Consider the following 9,532-nt stretch of genomic DNA (forward strand, 5'->3'; position numbering starts at 1 on the left):
TTCTTCCTGGAAATCTTAGCCAATGTAATGGGAAATATTAAAAAGTAAAAGAAAAAATGTAAAGCCTACAAGAAATTAAATACTACACAATTCAATTACTGGAAACCCATGACAATGAAGTAAACATTAGTAAGCACCTTACAAATTGTATAACTGATTTAACAACAAAACCAGAATTTTGAAATATGTGTCAATAAGCATATCTGACTTTTATAAAACAAATACAGAAAATATAAAAAGAAGATTGGAGAACCATCTTCCTTACTAAAATGACCTTTAGAATTAAATGTATTTTCCAAAAAAATTTCCTCAAGGTTTGTAAGCATAACAATATTTTCTAGAATTAAGGGATTTTAAAACTGAATAAAATGATCTAAGGTACATTTGGAAGATGATTTTAACTATTTTTATCAAAGTATCATCACTTCTAAGAACTTAAATCCTTAGAAATGACAGAGAATGAGTATTTATTAAAAAGATAAACAAAACCTATAACTATCATGATAATCAAGAATAGCTTCATGTAGGGAGGGGGCCAGCAACTAGGGAAAAGCACTTGAAGCAGGAAGTTTAGTAAATGGGATGAATATGAGGAACATAAAAGCCCAGAGAACTGCAAAACTTATCTCAGGGGCTGGGGGCTGCAGAGGTGTCTCAGGTTTAGATGTGGGAGACATGGAAGCAAGATGGTGATGGCAGTGACGGGCCATCTAGAGCGGCCGCTGCCACCAATGGCTGCAGTGGGGAGGTGTGAGCAGTGGCAGAGGGAGTGGTTGCAGGAGCAGCAGTAGTGGCAGTGGGAACAGTGTGCCCTGCACCCCCAAGGCAGCTGGCTGCACCGCCCCCACCCTCACACTGCTGCCCCAGACCCATAGCCTCTGCCACTCTGGATCCTGGCCCATGTCACCCCTCTCACCTGACACTGCTGTGGGGCTGGCACAGGGAGGAGGCAGAACTGGGCCCAGGATGGTGCCGCACTCCACGGAACCGGCGGGAGTCAGAGACAAGTGGAGCACTCCCAGAGCCGGTTGCCCTGGGGGGCTGTCTCAGTGGGGCTGGGCCGAGCCACTGCCAGTTGGGGAGCAGTGAGGTCAGGCACAGAGGGGCATGCAGAGAAAGGCCCAGTGTGGACCTTGAGCACACACCCCAGGCTGCGAGGAGGCACAGCTGGGGCTGCCTACAGGCTCCGTGGAGCTGGCAGGAGCCCTGCCCTCCCAGGTACAGGACCTGGCATCTCTGCAGTCTGCACCCTTGAGGGCCTGGGCAGGTCTCCCCTTCCCCCACCGGCTCAGGAGTATCTGCTCCCACTCCCTGGACTCTCCCCACTCCTGGCGCCCACTCTGATCTTGGGGCAAGCTGGGGAGCTGTCACAGCTCAGCGGGATGTGTGCATCCTTTGGGCAGCACTGACACACCAACCCACTGCTGCCTTGGCCCTCTCCAGACTTTGGGTGCTGACGAGTGGTGGGGTTGGGAGAGGGGAGGGAAGCCGAGGCTTGGGGGCTGAGGGTGGCTCAGCACTGGCTTACAGGTACCTCTTGGTGCGAGCAGCCTGGGCGCCATGAACAGTTGCAGGAGGCAGACAGGCTCTTGGGTGGAAGGCAGTGGTTCGTGGTGAGGGCCTACCTTCACACCAGGGAGGGCCTAAAGCAGGGGGGGGGGGGAGGGCTGCCAGTATTACAGAATGGAGTGGGAACTTGCAGTGCCCTTTCCAGTCCCACCCATGGTCACCCATGGACCAACTGGCATACACTTTCTCCCCTCTGAGGCCCATAAAAACCTCAGGCTCAGCCAGGGCAGAGCAGACGACAGGACAACCAGCTGTGGAGGAGCTACCCTCTCAGCTGGACACACTGGCTGTGGAAGGGAGCTGCCCCCTGTGGGTCTCCTCTGAGCTGTTCTATCACTCAATAAATCTCCCCTTCATCTTGCTCACCCTCCACTTGTCTGCATATCTCATTCTTCCTCGTTGCAGGACAATAATGTGGAACCCGCTTAATGGATAGGCTAAATGAGCTGTAACCAAAACAGGGCTAAAACATACTTCTTGCTTGCCACATTGCCAGTGAAGAGAAGGAGAGAACAGCTGCAGCCCTTTGAGGACCCCAGACCTGGGAGCTCCCCAAGCCAGAGTAATGATTCCCTCTTTGGGGCCCTGCAGTTCCTAGCATCTCTAAACTTCCAGGCACCACCATGTTCCCCAGTACCAGCTGGGGAAGCTGCTTGCAGTGCACCTGGTCCAGCCACAGCCTCAAAGAGAGAGCCGGCACCTGGAGATGCCCATGCTGCAGCAGCAGCTGGTGTATCTGACTGTGTAGTGGCAGGATCCCATACTTGCTCACACACCCCTCACTCCTCCACACCTGACTCACACTCTCCTTGAAGGTGTGGGATCCAGGCTGGTCGCATGAGCCAAGTGCAGCCTGCCATGCCAAGTGGGTGGAACAAGCCCAGTGGGCCCAAGTAAAACTTGGGCAAAGGTACCACCGGTCACAGATTTACAGCCAGAAAAGCAATACCCCCAAGATCCCCTAACAATGGGAAACTGGAACTGTAGGTGATTTGAGGAGAGAGCATGTTAAAAACTCTCTCACTTTATGTCACTGCCATTAAGTAAGGCTTTTGAGTGAAATTATTTTTGTACTCTACCCTCAATAGACAGAGAGAAAAGCCATAACTGTCTAATCTTTAATTGAGGACACTAAAGTCTAGGAAGCTGCTTCCCAGAAATCCAATGACTTCTGGGGGAATGGGCACTCAACAGTTGGTGTTCAGATGGGCTGTTGGCTCACCCTTTCCCACAAACCTGTCATATCCGTCTTCACCATCACTAAAATGACTCAGACTTTACAGTTACAAAAAAGGTAGCTGTGTATTACAATTTATAGTGTGAATATCATTACGAATCACTCGCTCTCACACACACAATTGAAAGAGAAGCACCAAACTCATTAATTTATGACAAAGTAACATTGTTGATAGAACAAAAAAAATTTGTAAGAAATGCTGTTGTTGCATTTCTTAAATGTTCAGGGAAACAACTGAATCCACATTTTACGTTCCTCTAAGTCCATAATGAGTTAGTAAATTAAGGTAGGATCTTTGGAAAATATGGCTAATATGTTGGGGAAATCATATGGGGGATGATCAAGGCACAGAATGGTGCCTTGGCATCTCTGTCAATGAGATCATTTCTGGACTGTGCGATAGTAAATTAACCTACCATAGCACTTTCTAAATTATAACAGGGTGCCATTCAGGATTGAGACTTTTCACTTTTTATGGGAAAAAAATTCTTTTGGTAAAGCTAGAGGGAGGCTCCAAGATCATTTAACACTTTTATAAATTGTTGTTAAAGGATCATTTTCCATTTTGTTAAAGAGAAAGTCAGTCTCAAAATCACTGTGTTAGTTAGGACTCCGAGTTAGCTACTGTAATGAAGAATGAAATAACTTGATGGGTATTATCATGGAAGAGAAAGAAAAGTGAAAGAAGGTAAAAAACCTATACATCAATTTTTCCTCTGAGGGGCAATTACTACTCTCATTTTAGTGCATTTTCTTGTATTAATTTTTCTATGTAAGTATGTTTGTGCATTAAGTATATTTGTGTATTAACTAAAAATTATAAATGTTATACTTTTTATTTAAAAGGATTATACTATACATATAATTTTATATCATAGATTTTTCAATAAATCTTGAGCATATGTATAGCATTAACATTTTTAGTAAAATCAATTTTGAAATCTATCTCATATTTCCTCCCTCATATATACTGCAATTTACTGAGTCATCTTCCCAGTGTTGAACATTTAAATTTCATCCAACTCTTCAGTATTATTATTAATGGGACAATTAATATTTTGGTTCATAAGTCATCATTTAAATTTGAGATTATTTAGTAGTATAGCTTCCTGGAAATAGAATTATCGGTGTGGAAGATTTTATGGTTCATGATTTATATTGCCAATTTGCTGTTCTGAAAGTTTGTAGCAGTTTACACATCCACTGATGCCTAACATGCTATATATTCTTCACAAACCATTAATTTAATAATATTTGAAGAATTTATTGATTGAAAGCTAAAAGGGGCTCCCTTAATCTTTGGCTTTTTTACATTTTCTAATCCTTCATGAGCCAACTTGAAAATTTATATTTCTTCAGAAAGTGGTAAAATTGTAGATAATCCTTCTGTTTTTTTTTCACCAATTAAACAGACTTTTTAATATTTTGCTAAATGTTAATTGCTTTCATTATGTCTCCAAACATTATTTCACCACTCATTGTTATAACAAGTTCAGTGAAGATATGTTTATCTAATATTGTACAATATTGTTGTGTTCTGTACATAAACATGACTACGAATGAGTTCATTTGAGAATTAAATAATTAGGTAACTGATGTTTCAAAGATTTTGTGATATAGAAATCCTTGGTAGATATTAAAGAGATTTTTAAATGTTTTGAGCTATTGGTCAAAGTTCTTGGATAAGCTGAGACATATAACAATTTTTTCAACTTAAAATAATGGAACATAGATCTTGTAATTGCTAAATCTGCTAACACTCTTTTGGGAACAGCTTAGATGTAAGTAACGAGAGATGCTTGTGCATGAAAGTGCTTCATAAACTGTACTGTATAAATGTAAACTACTATAATCTTCAGGTAAAATCAGAGAAAAAATGTCCCTGCTGTTGGAAGAGTCCTCTCAGGATTCATCTACTCATTAGCCCAACGTCCCCAGTGACTGGAGGAGGGCACAGACTGAGGCCAGAAGCACGAGGCCCGGGATTGGAAGAGGCCAATGCAAGGGCAGAATCTGCAGGCCCAGCACAGGACTCTTTCTCCTCCCCTGTGTAATTGATCTTTAAAAACACTGATCGCTGTCTGGTGCTGGGAGCACGAGGCCCTTTAAAACTTATAAATTAATGGGGGAGTACAGTAAAAAAAAGAACTTTCTACCAAGCCCTCAATAAATAGTTGTTGGTGAAATTAGAAATTTGAGGTGGAATTGTTAAAGTTCGTCTGGGTCACTCCTCTCTTGTGAACTTTAATTCTTTTCATACACTCTGGTGACTCCATTTCCTTGTCAGTCATGGTAGAGGATTTAATGAAACAGCACAATATGAGTTCCTTGGAGACATTAATGGAAACTCTGCTCAAGGCAGTCAGGGACATCTAACTGAAAGGCCTGCAGAGAGAGCCTTCAAAATGCTCTTCAACTAGCTCAATGACAGAATAGCTTGCATGGTAAGCGGAGGGCCTTTCCAACATAGCAGTAAATCCGTCCCGTACTTGAGCACCACTTTGGGCACCAGCTCTTGCCTAGGAAGTAATGGTAGGCCATGTAGGTGGTCCTGAACGTGGGCTGAACTACAGTGAAAGCTTTCCAGAGCTTCGCTATCGTTAAAGGCTCCTTGTCATAGCAAATACTTAAACATTCCAGAGCATAGACCTGGAAGAAGGCCTCCTCTAGGCTGAGTCGCAAATACTCAAAGATCCTATATGGATTTCTTCTGCAGATTAGTCTCTTTCTTTGCACCAGTTCCTCATTTGGGGCATCCTTCTTCTCGCTCACACACACTCGGCTTCCTGCACCAGCATGTGCTCGTGGTCAGGCCCTCTGTCCCCAGCATGCAGGAGACCAAAATGCTGGCTGCTGTCCTCACGGTAAGGGCCACACGGGAGGACGAGAGCATCGTGTCTGCAGGAACATACTTGGGGCAGAGGTGAAGCGTCCTCTCCCACGCTTTCCTCAAAGCCGTCTGTTGGTGGGTCGCGGCCAGAGCCCTCCTGCAGGCAGCCTGATGACTCACTGGGATCACCCATAACACCTGACTTTCCAGAGTCCCCGTTTTTCACAGAAGGTCTCTCTCCTACCGCTGTGCCTTCCATGTTGGAAACCATTCCAGAGTTAAATCTTTGAGCCTGTTCATTCCTTTTCCCAGAGGGACGCTCAAGCGGTTTCATGTAATCCTTGAGGATTCTGCGCACTGTACTCTCTCATCCTGCCCCTGTCTACGCATCAGTTCTGCCACCCGCTCAACACTACGCTGATACTTCATTGATGTGATGATAGGCATGTTTGTCTTCATATCTTTCCATTTAGCAACCAGTTTAGGATCTGAAATTGTGATGTTTGGACAGCTTCTTGAAAGAATACCTTTTCCAAAAGAACTTCCCCATAGAGCTGCTCAGTGTCCTCTGCATTCCTCACAATCGCATTGTTGTTAATCATTTCAGCATAGAATATCTTGAATTCTTTCTGAGGACCATGGTCCTGACCAGAAGGAATCGGCAATGGAGACTCTTTAAGTCTCACACATTCTTCGTTTCCTGTTTGAGGCATGGAAAACTGCTTCTGCCATTTTTCAGAGGAGCTGTTCTTGGCCCCATGCCCTTGCCGTTCGATCCTTCTGTTTTTAACTGACCCTGAATTTGTTCTCATTACTGTTTTTATTAACACGGATTAATGACTTAAATATTTTTTTAAAAACTCAAACTGTAAGAAAATAAAGTGAATATTTATCTCACGACTAAATGAGAAAGGAAATTATAACTATAGATAAATAAACCACAAAGGAAAATCCACATACATGATTTAAAAATTTGTAAACTTTATATAAAACAAGTGACAGTTGGAAAAAATGTAGGTCACTGATGTCGTTAAATAATAAAATGTAAGCATGTCACTGATGTCGTTAAATAATAAAATGTAAGCATAAATGTGTAATGCATAATATATGTCTACACATCCTTGAATTTAACCCAAAGCAGAGATGTATTCATCATTCTGTTTGTTAATATTTTCTTATTTTCTCATTTCAACTTTTATTTTTATTCTTTCTATTTCATCTACTTAATCCTTCATATACTATTACATGGCATAAATATATTTCCCTTTTAGGTTGAGTAGACTGTTTATACTTATTATTAATTTTACACTTATCACCAAATTTTTTCTGAATATTTCAGTGTCAGCTATCACTTGCCTGAAGATGATAAAATGAATAAACCAGAAGCAAATGCAAATTAGTAGAGAACCTAGGAAAAAATATAATTTTTTTCTCAGTCTGTTTTTGGCATACCTGCTTATCATTTTGATTGCAGAGTGAAAACATATATATGCAATCATTGTAAGCCAGTAAAACTTTTCAATGTATTTTAAAATGAAATGTCACAATATTTTCTCATATTTCTGAAAGAGTAACATGATTTTGAGGTGTTTTAACCTATATAAACCGTTTTGAAAAATCAATATGTTGCTTATAAGATATAGCTAATATTTGGCCTTGGTTTCCCAAGAAAATGTATTATTACCGTAATATGATGAGGTATGAATTTCTGACAGCTATAATTGAATCTCTGGCTGTTCAATTCCAGACAAGGTGAGAAAAAAAAAATTGTGCACTTATGAAGCTTTTAAAATTGCTTTTTGAATTACTACTTTTTTGGCTAACAATATTACATTGAGTAGTTCTATGACAAAAATTTCAGGGGCTGTTTAAAAATATTTAACATTTAAAATTCTATGCTAAAGAATTGAATTCCAGCTACAGTATTTTGCCATGCTTATCTCCTTAATATACTGCATTATTTAGGGTATTAACGAGAATTTAACATGTCAAATACAAGACTCATAAATTATAACACAACTGACTTTTAAGTAACACAATGATAGGGTTGAAAGATAGTTTGGAAATAATCGAATTCAACTTTGGGATAAAAAGTTTTAGTAGCCATGTCCTCCAACCAAGGGCATCCTGGGGAGAAACTGCCTGAAGTCACCTAGTAAATGTGCTTCCTGTTGCTATTTTCTGTGGAAAGGTAATGGACAATTCGAAGCTTTAAGATGCTTTTTAGCAAGGTGTACATGCTCTGTTTGAGTTGCTTATGGCAAACAAACTAGGAAAATATGGATTTAAGAGGCATGGTCCATTGGAAAATGCCATTTATATGAGTATAAAATAGAGACGTTTCAAAATTAAAAAGGTTTTTATTGTGTAAATGATACCCTGAATGGCTCACTTAGAGACCTCATATATTAAATCTGGGCCACAATATGTATTTTTACATCAAGGAAAGACGTAGGCATTTGCTTTAGCAATACCAGAGGTTTACATATTTGCCTGTCTCACAGCCACCAGTATCCATCACGTTATCTGTAAAAAATGGCATTGGGTAAGAGATGTGATTCAAGTGAGTCTGATTTTAAAATTCTACCTTCTGTGTCATTTTTAAGCCCTTTATTCACAATTGAGAACAGAAAATCAGGGAGGTTACTTAACTTTCCTGTGGGTCCTCTATTTGTGCAGCTATGAATCTCATTAAATGTGTGACCCTGAATCAGTTACTTACTCTTTCTATGCCTCCGTTTTCTTATCTGTTACTAGAAATTATAATAGTACCTACCTCATAGGTTACTGTCTAGATTAAATGAGCTAAGTTATGTTAATGTAGTTAGAATATTTATTGGAGCTATAGTAAGAAAGATGTGTTCATTTTATGATTTTTTCCAGTATATTAGATTGGTATAGTTTGGAACTTAAATTTTGGGTTCCTGGCCCATCACTGTCTTTATATACTGGGTTTCATACATTTCTCTATTATTGGAAAAGAAAATGATAATAAGACAAACAATTTAAAATATTCCCTTAATTTTGAAAAACAAAAAAATTTAGAAATTCTCTTTTTTAAGACTGTACAACCAATGCTTTTGAATTATTACTGCATAGAAAAGAATTTTCAGATTCTGTAATTTAGAATATACTCATCACTCTATGTTCAAATTCGCTCTTGCTTCTGAATAAGTGCAATGGAAATTTAATAATGGTGATGGAGAGACCATCTCTATTATAACTGATTTGTAAATTTTGGCATTTGTATTATGTGGGTGCTCTGTGTCTATGTACTAACCTTTGCTTGCTTACTACATGACAAATGCTTTGCTAAATGTGTTTGCATAAATTCATCTCACTCAATAATGACGATAACTCTAGGAGATAGATATTATGATTGTGCTTACTGTGCAGAAGAGGGAATCAAGCAAGGAATGTTTAGTAGCTGCTCAACTTCTTGTGCCTAACTAGTGATTTTAACTGCTATTTAAAGACCAGTAATCTTACGTGGTCACGTCTCGTAATTCTTACTCAATGTACCATACTGAGCAAATAACATCCTCTCTGAGCCTCAGTTCTCTCCTTTATAAAATAGTATTAAAATTAGATAATTAACTTAAAGTACTTAGTGTAGTGCCTGATATACAATTATAGACTAACAAACTAATTTTAAAAATGTAGGTGGTTGGCCGGGCGCGGTGGCTCAAGCCTGTAATCCCAGCACTTTGGGAGGCCGAGACGGGCGGATCACGAGGTCAGGAGATTGAGACCTTCCTGGCTAACATGGTGAAACCCCGTATCTACTAAAAAAAAATACAAAAAACTAGCCGGGCGAGGTGGCGGGCACCTGTAGTCCTAGCTACTCGGGAGGCTGAGGCAGGAGAATGGCGGGAACCCGGAGGCGGAGCTTGCAG

At 40.4% G+C, this 9,532-nt stretch overlaps 1 pseudogene; it reads right to left on the bottom strand.

The window, feature by feature from the left end:
* Positions 1-1,286: 1,286 nt before the first annotated feature.
* Positions 1,287-6,368, bottom strand: LOC105550252 (annotated as a pseudogene).
* Between the last annotated feature and the right edge of the window lie 3,164 nt (positions 6,369-9,532).

The sequence above is a fragment of the Mandrillus leucophaeus genome, unplaced genomic scaffold (genome assembly GCF_000951045.1).
Source record: "Mandrillus leucophaeus isolate KB7577 unplaced genomic scaffold, Mleu.le_1.0 Scaffold473, whole genome shotgun sequence".
In the NCBI taxonomy this organism is placed as follows: Eukaryota; Metazoa; Chordata; class Mammalia; order Primates; family Cercopithecidae; genus Mandrillus; species Mandrillus leucophaeus.